Genomic DNA, 14,640 nt, shown 5'->3' on the forward strand with positions numbered 1-14,640 from the left:
TATCCCGCTTCATTAGTATGCCGTCGACACAACGGCCGGCGTGGATGAAATATATATATAAAAAAAAGCAGTTCAGACGTACCAAAAATGTACGGGGTTATTGCCCTCCAGACTGTCCATACATCATAGCTTTGTTAGTGATCACTGTAGGCAGGGAGAACATGAATACAATGTGGCCGGCTGGTTAAATTCAAGTGTGAAGAATCCTAGTTTGAAAGGGGGAGAAGAAGTATTAGATGTAAAAAAAGAAGAAATTCCTGGCCTCATGGTTATTGGGAAAAAAAAAAAATACGGAAGCCGTTTCAAACACACACACGCACGCACGCATGCACACACAATTTTTTTTCGACAATGCAAAATGTATGTGTGGTAAACAAATAACTGTAAGCCATCTACTCATTCACTGTTCAAGCATGAGACAGCTAATTCCAAAAGCTGTAGTTGATGGCATTTCTACCAATGTTCCAGTTGCCACTGAAAAAATGTTGAAATGTTTATTCATTGCTTAGAGTGTTTTCGTTAATTTTCAACTCCAGTCCAGTAGCTATCCTCCTTTGGTGTATTTTATTTAATGTCGTTATCTATTTTTGCACTGTTGTTAGTCAATACTTGTTCATATGCATACAGTTGTTTTCCCTCCCATAACACCTCATTTATTACACATCACCATCTCTTTAAATTTTTATTTCTTATAATAGACTCATTTTCATTTCCTTTAATACATACATGAACACCTTTTTTCACTAATAATCACAGGCATTCCCTCTCTTTCAAACTGAAGATCTCTCTCTCTCTCTCTCACACACACACACACACACAGAGGAGAAACAGACAAACAGACAGAGAATGAAAGAGAGAGAAGGAGATGGAGAGAAACAAAGATACAAACGGATAAACCTATCGGATAGACAGAGAGAGAGGGGGGTGGGGGGGGGGGGAGACTGAAGAGGAAACAAGGTCAGACAATCATATAAGTCGTCCACTTCCTCAAGAGACTTCGAGAATCGATGGTCGACTTGTCTCGTTCATACACCAGCGTGTCCAGTCGATCAGACTCAATGTCTCTTAGACGTCAACATTGAGAAAAGTGATGCGTGCGTGCGTGCGTGTGTGCGTGTGTGCGTGTATATCTATGTCTGTGTGTCTCTGTGTGATACTGTTTGTCGCTGACGTCCGTGATTACTGGTTTTGTTATTGTTCTTGTTTTTAGAATATTTTTAGCATCAAACAAAACCACAGTTTACATCAACAATGATGATAATAACAACAACAACGACAACAAGTGCATCAATAAGGACAAAATAATATCGATGAAAACGACAATGACAGCGCCATTACGCCTCTGACGAGTATACCTACGCAGGAGATTGAAAGCAATCATACAACAATATATATGTTATTGCATTTTATGAAGTTAGGCAAGCTGTCGCTCCCACACAGCCGAAAGAGGACAATACCACACGCTCGCACAAACCTACACTGCCTGAATAAAAGCCACAAAGCCAGCTGTATTATGTATAGGATTCTTCCTTTTTCATTCCTCCTCTCTGCTTGGTTTTTGTTCGGGCGACTTTTTTTTCTTCATGTTCCTTCTGCATCCGCTTTGAAATACAGCACTCAGGGATGAAAGATTGCTCGCTTACCTAAATGCAATAATAATTAAAGTCGATATACTTTCTCTTCTTACTGATCGATATTCGCTGGGAGATTATCATTATTCTAGGGCAATCTATTATTAAGTGTGCTTATTTTTGCTCTACGTTAAGAATTCAAACAAAACAAAACAAAACCACCAAAAATATATCCTGGAACGCGAGTGGAGTCTCCATACACGCGTATAAATTTGTCACGCTGCCTCGCTCGCGGTCGATTAAGAATCAGTGGGGCGTGTGCGTGTGTGTGTGTATGTCTGTGTGCATGTGTGTCTGTGTGAGGGGTGATGAGGAGGGAGCCCCGGACAGGGTGTGAGTGGTAAGAGGTGTGAGGTTGCGCGCGCGCGCGCTCGTGTGTGTGTATGACTGCGTACGTGTGTCGAATGATGATGGCAAAGGCAAAAAAAAAAAAAAAAATCGATGGAAGAAGGGAGGGAGACCATAACAACGAAGATGGGAACAACATTCAAGAGTAAGAACAACAACACAAGAAACAAAGTAGTTGTGACATGGACATCAACAGCAGAAGGAGGAGCAGCAATACTAGCAACACAGCAGTAGAAGTAGGAACAGTAACGGTAGTGGTGAAGGTAACAAAAGTTTTATAATTCTTATTTTTCTAAACAAAAATGACAGCTAATATCTCCTCTAGTGCTCCTGCAGTTTGACAGATGGAATTTGGAAGAAAAGCTACTGTCACGACAGAAATAATTGCTATGATTACCCAATAACCGTTGATGTAGAAAGAAAGTCGGCTCGATCTACTTATTTTGATGATGAATTGTTTTCATCTCTCCCCCTCTCTCGAGCTCTCTATCACTCTTGCTATTTTTGTGTGTATACTTTGGTTGTTGTTTCTTTGGTTACTGCCCCCACCCCCTTGGCACAAAAAGATAACAAGCTATTGTCAATTAAGAATTGTTATTTAATCTCTCTCTCTCTCTCTCTCTCTCTCTCTCTCTCTCTCTCTCTCTAACGTGCGAGCACACGTCAATTATATGTATTTTTGAAGACATCTCTCATCAGACAAGTATAAGTTTTGGAAAAGGGAAAATTTAGCAAACCCTCCTTTTGACACTTAAGAAAAGCTCATCTCCTTTTAACGACCCATCAAGTCAAGATGAATCCAATTTTTATGGCCAAAAACGGACCGCTGAGTTCGATTTAGCGTATTTCTGTAAATTCCTTAACAGAACCCACACACGCACGGAACAGACTCCTTTGGGAGACGAGACTATAAATATTTTTTTCAGTCCCATCATCAGCACTGTTTCAGTGGCATTACTCCCACGTCGCATTTCGAGTTCCCAATATACAGCCACATACAGTTCGCCTACCCCCGAAAACGGAGTATGGCTGCCTACATGGCGGGGTAAAAACGGTCCTACACGTAAAAGCCCACTCTTGCACAAATGAATGAACGTGGGAGTTGCAGCCCGCGAACGAAGAAGAAGAAGAAGAGAAGAAGAAGAAGACTGTTCGTCTGCCGCCGTCTCAGAGCCGGCAGTCAAAATTGAACTATCGATGTTGGGTCGTCAGAAGACTCAGCACTGATGCCGAGTCAGTTCGGTGATGTTCAGTAGTGCCCATTGTGACTTAACATACAGCATCTACCAAGACTCCTACTGACGACAATAATAGAGACTGTGTTTTTGTTGGGAAAGACCAAAAACGGTAATTCCCAACAGTCTTAACACTTTAACACCTGATCTGCAGCGTTTACAAGCTGGCGATATGATTCCTTCGACACCACTTCCCTTTTTTCCAGCAATGGGAACATTTCTTTCCCAAAAAATAAAACAAATTGACTACTACCCCCTCCCCCCCTCTCTCTCTCTGTGTGTGTGTGTGTGTGTGTGTGTGTGTGTGTGACGACAATCCAGACCGATATAGCCAGAAGAAAGCAAGGGTATTCGGTCCATCCTCACACTCGCAGATTCAGTCCTACAGGTCTCGGTCACATTCCGAAAACCACACTGCACTGCGGTCTCCAACAGACAGAGAGATAGGGGGTAAAAAGATAGGGATGGGGCTGACAGAGAGCGAGCAGGTGATGAGACAGAGGCAGAAAGAAAAAGGTTGATGGGTGATGAGAGTTAGTTGAAAGAAAATGGCGAGAAGGGGAATCACTTCCCATGACCTACCGTGCTCTCCAGTTTAAAAAAAAAAAGAAGAAAAATATGTATAGTAATAACAAAGCTGACACGATACCAAACACCTGTGTCACCCCCCTCCCCCTCCCCACCTGCCCTCTAGCCTCTTCACCCCTTTTCCGTGTCACCCCCCCTCCCTTTTCCTCCTGCCTTCATTCCGTGGATTCGGCAGTCAGTGTTCATAGTATTGCTTTACGTTACCGTCACTGTTGCACCGAACTGACCTTGGCCCCACATAACACCATCTGCTGAGATGTGGGGTTCAGGTCTGCGGTGGAGGAGAAAGATGAGTTATCTACCCTGATGAGTGAATGTGTGTTGTATTTGTATGTATCATGTATGTATGTTTTTTGGGCTGTTGTGCGATCTCTGTGTATATGGATGGATGTATAGGGGTGGGGTGGGTGGGGGAAAGTAGGCTGGGTGGAGAGTGAAGGTGTGTGTGTGTGTGTGTGTGTGTGTGTGTGTGTGTGTGTGTGTGTGTTTAAGTGGGTGTTTGCGTATTTGTTCATCTATTCTTTTTTTTTGTGGAGGTCGGTGTGGGTGGATTGCTGGCACTGTCTTCGACACTTTCTTTTTTTCTGACAAATAAGTAGTGGCATGACGTCCAATACACGCACACACACACACGCGCGCGCGCGTACACACATATTTGACATAAATATTACATACAAATATTCGCACGCATACACACATGCATGCACATGAACACACATTCGCCGAGAGAGAGAGACAGAGGGGGGAGGGAGACAGACAGACAGAGAAACAGACAAAAAAGCAGAGATAGAAAACAGAAACAAAGACGGTGATAGACACACGGAGAGAAAGAAGCACAATAGAAACATACCATACAAAACCATACACGTACACATGATATTTCTTCAGTCACCGATATGTGTGACGGGACATTAAACAAAATTCCTCCTACACATGATAATCACACATTCAAATACACACAGACGCACACAGACATACAGAGAGAGAGAGAGAGAGAGAGAGAGAGAGAGAGAGAGAGAGAGAGAGAGAGAGAGCCGGAGCGAGCAAAATAAGAAACAACATAAATCACGCGCGAGAGAGAAAAGAAAAGAAAGAGGAGCATGATGACTTCGTTAGCCGCAAGAAAGGGGCGGTTACGGATATGGCACTGTATGTTCTACGACTGGACCTAAAAGCTTTCACTGGGAAGTCCAGGCCCCTGGGACTGGGGCAATTGTCTTCCTGTAATGGCCAGCCTCTCGAACAGGAACAGAAAAAGAGACTGGGGACTTATATAGCGAAGGGGGTGGGGGGATAGGGGGGGTGGGGGTACGGGTGGATATGTAGCGTCCAGGGATGTGGCTGGAAGCTGTGCAGAGTGAAGTGGATGAGCGCAACGCACGTAACGGTGTGTACCCTGCGTCCACAAGGGAGGTGTTGGTCGAAAGAAAAGAGTATTGGGAAGAGTTAAAAAGATATCTCTGTGTCTCTGTTTGTCTTGTCTGGCTGGACGTGGGTGGGCTGAGGTGGGCTGGCTTGTTTCTCTGTGTCTGTGTCTGTGCCTGTGTGTGTCTCTCTCTGTCTCTCGCTAGTTTCTCTCTGTATCTCTCTCTCTCTCTCTATTTTCCCTTCTCTCTGTCTGTCTATCCCCCACTCTCTCTAGTAACCATGGTATTTGATTCTATTTGTTGAATTATGATTTTTTTAAATTGCTGACAGTGTCATTGCTCTTCAAAACCAACTGCATGTCATACTTCCACGTGTCTTGAATTGTAATTTAATTGTGTAATTCAATTAATGTTGTCATACGGATCTGAAATATGGGGTTTAGCTCGTAACCAACCACAACAGCAATCCAGATTCGGAAGTGGATGGACTTTCTGACCAGAGCGCCAGACTCCTGTGTGCCGCTGTTGTTAACAATGTGGTGACGTCTGCTTCGCTTAAAGATGATGGGTCGGGTTGCATAAGCGACATTAGCAGCGCTAAGCTGGCTTGACATTAAGAATGCTCTAAATCTATATGGAATTACCATAGACTTAGGAAACATTTTAACGCTGAGCGAACTTAGCGCTGTTAAGATAGCACGTGCAACCCAACCCAGCATCTTTAAAGCCAAACAGACGTCATAACATCGTTAACAACAGAAGCACACAGGAGACGTATTGAGAAAGCAAAAAAAGATTTTGTTAGAACAGATGGGGATGGGGAGAAAGTATTGGGGGGTGGGATTGAGCAAGTTATACGAGAGTGAGCGAGGAGGGTATTCAACGAAGGGGAGAGAGAGAAAGAGAGAGAGAGAGAGAGAGAGAGAGAGAGAGAGAGAGAGAGAGAACGAGATGAGACAGAGACAGTGACAAACAGTAAAACAGGCACACAGGAAGAGGGTGAGAAAATGGAAACGCTCGCGAACACAGAGAGGGTGAATATATCAGCATAGTTATATGTACATAAACATAAACATCGCATCGATCTTTCTGTCTGAACATAGACATCTAAGAGTGCAGAGAGACGTGCTAATACAAGAGATGGTGAACCAATGAATAAGACAAAAGAAAGACTGAAGAGCTAACTCACGGGCGAACAGTCACACACACACACGCGCGCGCGTGTTCTGTCAATCAGCCGGTGAATGGATGGAAATAAAATTGACAAGTGGATCATCATATGGTCAGATCAGGATATAAACAAAAGAAACGAGACACATACAGACAAACTGACAGTGTTTCCTACAGACCTTCATGTCTTGTATATATGCCCATGCATGGATAATTTCCTCCCTCCCTTAAACATTACTTACTCTTCTCTGAGAGAAAAAGAAGAATGTCGTTAAAATGAAATCCTTTCTCTCCACAATACGTATTTCGTTTTGAAATATTTGTCCTTTTCTAGTTGGAAACAATGAATTATTCATGTGTGCATGCTTGTATGCTCGCTTTTTTCCGTTTTCCTTTCAGTTTCTGACACCGTTTGTTGTTTCTATGGTGTGTGTAAAAGTTGCAAGTATAATGTGATGTTTCCTTGCCCCCATATTTAGTGAAATGTTGAAGGTCCCAGAGCTTTACGGCCATCGGGACAATGACTTCATTCACAGTGCCTTGGGCTCGGTATAACAAGGCGTCCCTCAAATCCTCTCCTTTTCCCAGCCAAAGCCGTGTAACCATTCACCCCCGGGCGGAAAGAAGAATATCGGAGCAAAATGCCTTTAAAAGCGCCACTGACAAAACATAATGCCGCAACGTAGCTTCGAACACTGTCCATTGGTTATCACTGGTGGACAATAGAAAGTGAAATGCCTCTGAAGAACTCATCGACAATTTAAAATTATATACATATATATTATGAAGGCACACACACACACACACACACACACATATATATATATATATATATATATATAAACGTCACCACGTAAGCACCCTTCGCTCTGTTCACAACAGCCTCCACCCCACGCGAACCCCTGAAACATACAAAACATACAACAAACAAAACACGCCGCTCCCTCACTCGCCGCCTCTTCACTCGACCTCTGCGAATGCTTCTCCTCCGCCACCATCCTTCACTTGAAGCATGATTTGTCAATAATTTGTCTTCTTTTGTTTTCTTTTCTTTTCTTTAAACACTGAGTGATTTGGAAGATCTCCAATATGTGGCTCGTGTAGAATTATCGGTAAGCTAGGCTTGCAATGAGTAAGCCGACAAAACATTCACAAAAAAGACATTCACACACACACACACACACACACACACACACACACACACACAACTGAACAAGCAGCCTAAACAAACTTTTCTGACTAAGATGTATGTTGCACTTGAAACCGACTCTTGTAAAATTAAAGACATACCAAACTTACGAGCACACTTACAAAGACATATAAATTAGATACCTTATCCTGTCAGAAGTATTTTGAATGTAGAATAACGACTCACCCAATGCAGTCTGAATGATGACTGGTCCTTTTGTTTCACTCCAACGTTTCCACAAATTGACTGGCAATCTCACTACAGCTGTGACGTTTCCCAAACTATCCAAAAAAGACGAAGAGAGGGAGACAGAGAGAGACACAGAGATACAGAGACAGAGAGACACGGAGAGACACAAAGAGAGACAGATAGAGACAAATAATGAGGGAGAAAGAGGAAGAGAGGGGAGGAGAGAGACAGAGAGCGACCGAGCGAGAGACAGAGAGAGACAGACAGACAGACAGAGAGAGAGAGGGAGAGGGAGATTAAATCACAACTATGATCAGCCAGTAATAAATATTACAACAGTCTTCGTTTAAGCTCAAAAAGTGCCAGGTTTACCGACAGAATAAGGACATAGCTTTAGTTAGGACCATGCTGTGAGTGACGGTGATGATGACGGCTATGTCAAGCCCAAAAGTTTGGGAACGAGGCGTGCCACACTTGTCGCCGGCGACATTTTTTTTTGACAGGCGTCAATTTCGGGCGTAACACGGCTGCCGTGTTAATTGGTGGAAACGAGTTCAGATGGCTGTCTTTTGATCTTAGCAGGTGCTGTTTGGGAGGCTGGTCTGTGCCACACCACCGTTTAGGTGTGGATGTAGCATGGGTGAGGGGAGAGCGTACCTGACATAAAGAGTTCTGTCCCTTTGTCTGCTTGTGTGTCTCTGTCCAGCTGTATGTCTGTCTCACTCCTTCCAACACGTGTATTCACACACACACACACACACACACACACAAATACAGACACAGACACACGCGCGCATACACGCACACACACACACACACAGAGAGAGAGAGAGAGATCTGTATACTTTTTTTCATGCATCACATAAATTATCAGAATAATAGTAATATCTGTGTTAACGAGCAACAATTTCCTTATCACCATAACCAACTTTCCGAGTTTATATCCTTTTTTCATATGCGATGCATGTGTCTGTGGAAGAGAGTAAAAAAAAATTAAAAAAAAAGAAAAGAAAAAAGGAGGACCGTAGGATCTTTGCAGAAGCTACGGCGTATTGAGGTTAGTCCCTATTACGTACCCATTCCAGTGATAAGAGAGGTTATTTGTGCGGTTTGTGCATCAGGCGTCTTTGGTTTCGGCATACTTTCGTCATATGTGACGCACGTGTGTATTTGAGAGGGAAGCTGGCGTGTGCGAATGTGTGTGTGTGTGTGTGTGTGTGTGTGTGGAAGGGGGGGTGGTGAGGGGGGTGCGTGCGCGTGTGGGTATGTGTATGATGTATGTATGTATGTTAGTGTACAAATATAGTTCTCTCTCTCTTTCTCTCCCTCCCTCCCACTCGCTCGTTCCCTATCTCTCACTCCGCCACCCCTCGCACACATGTGTAATAGTAGTAATACTCCTTGATACACAACGCGTTCTTAATTTCAAGACTTCAGATTATGCACGTTAGCATTTCTATGTTGATTATATATGTATTTATGATGCAATGAGCGTGCTTTGGTCCGTTTCTGCGTGCATGTATTTATGCGTACATACGTGTCACTGAGGTTTTTTTTAAATTAGGGAGTAAGTGTGTAAGTCTCTCTCTCTCTCTCTCTCTCTCTCTCTCTCTCTATATATATATATATATATATATATATATATATATATATATATATATATATATATATATACATATATATGCCTATAACCCTGTGTGTGCGTGCGTGCGTGCGTGCGTGTGTATATATGTGTGCGTGTGTGTATATGTGTATGCGTGTGTGTTCATGCATGTGTCGTGCGTGTCCCTCGTGTTACGTTGGGGACATTTCAATCAAACGATAACAGAGAACAGGAATTATAAGCCAGACCACATAAACCCACATTTTGTCGTAATACTGTGTTTGTGTAAGTAAATAATTTTATCGTTGACAAAAGCGTGTGGCATAACCATACTAATAATAATAATGTTAATAATAATAGTCATCGTCATCATCATGATCATGATAACAAGGAGGAGGCGGCGGAGGAGGAGGAGGAGGGGGAGGAGGCGGAGAAGAAGAAGAAGGTTACTACAACTACTACCACTACTACTACTAATAATAATAATAAGAATAATAATAACATCAACGACAACAATAACAATGATAGTAATAACAATAATAATAATAATAATAATAATAAATGATGATGATGGTGAAGACATAATACAAAGTCAAACTACAGCTCTGGCAAACCTGTGACACAAACATGCAAAACAAATTTTAAAAACGAATCAGAATCATGTCGCCTCAAATCGCCCACACCCAAGACATACTTGTAATGCTGATCATTCCGTCCAATTCATCATTAAAGAATAAATTTTTTTTTAAAAAAACAGAAAGAAAGAAAGAAAGAAAAAGAGTCATACTGAAAAAAAAAATCAAACATACATAAATGGTTACACTGCTACAAAACACGGGTTGTGGCCAACTCATCTCATGTGTGCTGAGGGAAAAAAAACAACATTACAATAAAAGCGTCGCGTAATTAACTCCAGGATTGGTTTTCAGAAAACACGAAGATCAACTGACCGCTAAGGCAGAAAATGAGGAAGAGACAACAGAGAGAAAAAGAAACACACACACACACACACACACACAAAAACAGAAACTGTGAGAGCGACAGACAAATATTAATATCTTCTTACATCTATTTCCGGCACTTATTTTCCACAGGGTGTTTGGCAAACTAGTTTTTCAGTCTAACTGGCAAGCGGGCATCTCCCTCCAAGGAAGCGGTGTAGATGGGAGGGGAGGGGAAAGCGCGTCAAGTTGGGGTTGGTTCAGGGAGGGGGCAGAGGGCGGGATATCTTCACGATAACACGTTCTGTTTAATACACGACTGTAAGATCGACATAGTTTACTTGAAAGATTTTACTGCGTTACAAGCTGAACAATATCCGCCCGCATAAATCCATTTTCCTTTAATACGATCCGTCGACAATCACTGAAGCTGAATAAGTAAAGAAAAAGAAAAAAAGAAAAAAAGAAAAAATATATATACATGTGTGTGTGTGTGTGTGTGTGTGTGTGTGTCAGTCAGCACGCTTTCACATCTTGAAACTCTCTCTCTCTCTCTGAATCTGATTAAAGAACACTTTACCAGAGGAACGAGTAAAAGTCGCCATTTTGCACATAGAAAATGGGACAGAGCTGTCAAAAACTGTGAGATGTGTGTTATAATGTAATGAATCAAGTCAATGAATCAAGTCAATGGCCAAGAAACACCGATGACATCCTTGCACGTGCCTCACGGAAAAACCTTTTCTCGTGGCCTCATCAGCTTCTACCCGGTGTGAGCGTGTTTTGTGAAGTTATCACACCTGACAATCGCGCTGGTTCTGTGTGAAGGTCAGGTGTCTACCATTTCTCCTTTTCTTTCTTTTTATTTTTTTCCTATTTTTGCAGGTGTTTTGTATATTGATTAGTCCTGTACAGTTCTGACGTTTTGAAACTGAAAATGGTAACTGTTTGATACGGTTCAGAAATTTTAAACTTTAAAAATTACACGTACAATTCTGACGTTTTGAAACTGAAAATGGTAACTATTTGATGTAGAGTTTGAATGTCGTGAAACTTAATAGAAATTTTAAATTGTTAAGAGATACTGCTTACATAGAAAAAAGAAGAAGAGGGTATAGATTCTTCAAGAATGGAGGACTACGACAGAGAAATGATGAATGAATAAAAGAAAGGAAGGTGGAATGAAGGAAAGAAGGAAGGGTGGAGCAAAAAAGGAAAGATAGAAAGAAAAGAAGGAGAATATAATTTATAAATCGACAGAAAAAAGAGGAAAGGAAAAAGAAAAGATGTCGTCTGAAATGCATTAAATCCCTTTTTTTTCCTTTAAAAAACAAAAACAAAACAAAAAAGTTTACAAAATTAGAGATCGTGAGAGAGATGGTAAGAGAGAGAGGGAGCGGGGAGAGAGAGAAGGAAAGAGTGAGAGAGAGCCGGAGAGAAACAGAAAGAGGGAGGAGACAAATGACAAATGTTTTATATAGGGTAAACTGGATAAGCTGAAAGCACACGCACAGAGGAAGAAAAAGAAGAGAAAAAAATCGGTACGGACACTGTAGACAGTAACAAAACAAAAAAACAAAAACAAACAAAAAACAACAACAAAAAACCAACACCCGCTCGCAAGTGAGATAAAGAGTGAGAATGAGACATAGAGACAGAGTGACAGATAGAGGCAGAGAATGAAATATCAAAAAGCCAGCAAGCGAGAAAGGAAGAGAAAGACCTGGACAAAGACAAAAATACAGAGACTGAGACAGTGAGAGAAACTGAGAGAGGTAAAGAGATACAGACAGAAAGACAGAAAGAGCGCCAAGCGAGACAAAGAAAGGTAAAGGAAGAAAAACAGACTTTTCCCAACAGAAACGAGACGTGAGTTTCTCGACACAGCCTCACTAAAACTGTCCAGCGAAGCAAAAGTCACCCTGACCTCCATAAACACAGCTTTCGAAATGCAAACATGAGCTGATCATTGCCTGCCTCCCCCCACACTCTCCCAGCCCCTGGCATCACAATGAAGGGTTTCTGGTTCAACTGGTTCTAGCCTGGAGGGGGAATGGGGGGGCGAGGAGGGCGACGATGGGGGTAACAATAGCCTATAACTCCCGTGTGTAATGGCTTCTGGCCAGGTCACCAAAGTCACCCCCACAGCAACAACGACTACGAACCACGAAATCCTTCCACCAACTCTATAACCTCACAAAAGCCGGAGCAGGCAGCCCGTTCTCTGTCCATTACGCACCAGATTAAGGATTAAGAAGGCGGGGATTTGCCAGGGGAACGTGAAAGCATTGCCTCAAAGCAAAAAGAAAATCTTCCCCATCGCACTTACCTGTTTAATGAACGAGGGAACCCCCCGGGGGTGAAATCACTCTTGTGGAGGGAGCTGCGGTGGCGACTGACCGTCTGTGATCCTCAGAGTGTTGTTGTTGTTGTTGCCGCTGTTGTTGTTGCTGTTGTTGCTGCTGCTGCTCCACGACACTCTCCGGCTACCGATGAACGGAAACACATGTGCACGACACTGATCAGCGAAACCGGGCACAGTAATCCACTTCACTGCGGCTGAAACATGTCTGTTTCTCCTCTTTCCACTTTTCTCTCTCTCTCTCTCTTTGTGTATGTGTGTGTGTGTGTGTGTGTGTGTGTGTGTGTGTGTGTGTGTGTGTGTGTGTGTGTGTGTGTGTGTGTTCGTTCTTTACGTTAAACGGATTTTTTCCCCTTCCTTTTCTCCTTCAGTCTATTCCATCATCATGGACGATTATGATCAACTTTCTCTCCCTCTCTTTTGTTGTTTCACTTTTTTCAAGCCTCCAAGCAGCACAGTTACTTCATACTTCTCTCTGGCATATCATGGTTTGGGGGCTGATTATCCTGGGGTAATAAAAATACACAAACAAAAACGCCGTGCAAGGATTTCAACACCTGATGACAATGACGAGGACGAATACACGAATGAAGACACCGGAGACTGTATGTTATCCACAGGTCACACACACTGGGCACAGTATAGTATCCCCCCTTTGACACCAAGGGTTTTCCCGCTGCCTGCCTAACGTCTTTCGGGCGTCCTCTGCCAACCATGAAAAAATGATAGTTCAGTTTTATAATACGGTAGAAAAAGGTCGGCGAGCCGACCACATGTGTGGATCAGCAAAAAGAACAGAGGAGAACGCAAGGACAAACTGCATGTGGCGAGGGTACGAAACTGAAGCTGACTGGTGATTGTGTGTGTGTGTGTGTGTGTGTGTGTGTGTGTGTGTGTGTGTGTGTGAAGAGATGAGTGAAGAAACTAACATGAATCAAAATAAAATGGAACTAGTTACACACACACACACACACACACACACACACACATATATATATATATATATATATATATATATATATATATATATATATATATATATATATACGTATTTTACATTTATAATATAAAACACTGAGATACAAAAATCCAACATAAACGAAAATACAAATAAATAAATTCATCATAATTATTATTATTACTATTATTGCTATTATCATTATTACTATTATAATCATCATAACTAGATAATCACGATGACATGGTCAAAAGTGTAACAAACCAAACGGCGTGAGATACAGACGGCGATAAGAAGACAGGCAGAGACACGGAGACAAAGAGACAGACGAAGAAACAGACAGACATGCAAACAGAGGGTGGAAGTATATTCATGTTCACTGCGACACACGAACACACACAGAGAGATAGAGAAACGGAGACGGACAGAGAGAGACGGAGAGACAGAAACAGAGACAGATAGTGAGTGAGAGACAAGACAAGACAATTTTTTTTTCTTTATTTTCGAGGATAATAAATAAGCACTGTCGCGCTTTTTTTCATCCAGTCCCCGACCTGAAACAGGGTCTACACAACACAATACTAAATTATATATGTCATTGCATGCACTACACAATGCTACTTAAAGTCATAGCATGCGAATACAAGTACAATACTACAAAAGGCATAAGCCGGCATGGTAATGAACACACACACACACACACACACACACACACACACACACACACACACACAAAGGCACAAGCATGGTATTAATAAACGACACAGAAAACAAACAAAAAAAAACAGAACAGAGAGAGAGAGAGAGAGAGAGAGAGAGAGAGAGAGAGAGAGAGAAGGTAAACACTTGTGCGACTGTCCAAAAGACGTACCAGCTCTCAGCCGTTAATAATCCAATTGGACACACTCTGTACCACTGCAAGTCACTTTCCTCACAAACCTTCACGGGCCGAAATAAATCCCCGCAAAGCAATTGTAGCCTTTTTCCACGTATCAGAAAACAATGACCGCTTCATATAACATCAAACAACTAATCTCAACCGCGCAGTCAAGCAACAAG

The 14,640-nt window shown here is 42.2% G+C and overlaps 1 protein-coding gene across 3 annotated transcripts in view; it reads right to left on the reverse strand.

Moving 5' to 3' along the window:
* LOC143279811 (substance-K receptor-like) overlaps positions 1–14,640 on the reverse strand; it is a 226,783-nt gene that overhangs the window by 211,491 nt on the left and 652 nt on the right. For 2 of the 3 annotated variants that reach the window (XM_076584013.1, XM_076584004.1), the window contains exons 2-3: positions 14,453–14,560; positions 12,591–13,328 (exon numbers count right to left, since the gene is read on the reverse strand). The gene's annotated coding sequence lies outside the window, so the exon portion shown is untranslated. The remainder of the gene's footprint in view (positions 1–12,590; positions 13,329–14,452; positions 14,561–14,640) is intronic. The other variant, XM_076584022.1, reaches the window with a different exon arrangement.

This window comes from Babylonia areolata, chromosome 1 (assembly GCF_041734735.1).
Source record: "Babylonia areolata isolate BAREFJ2019XMU chromosome 1, ASM4173473v1, whole genome shotgun sequence".
Taxonomy (NCBI): Eukaryota; Metazoa; Mollusca; class Gastropoda; order Neogastropoda; family Buccinidae; genus Babylonia; species Babylonia areolata.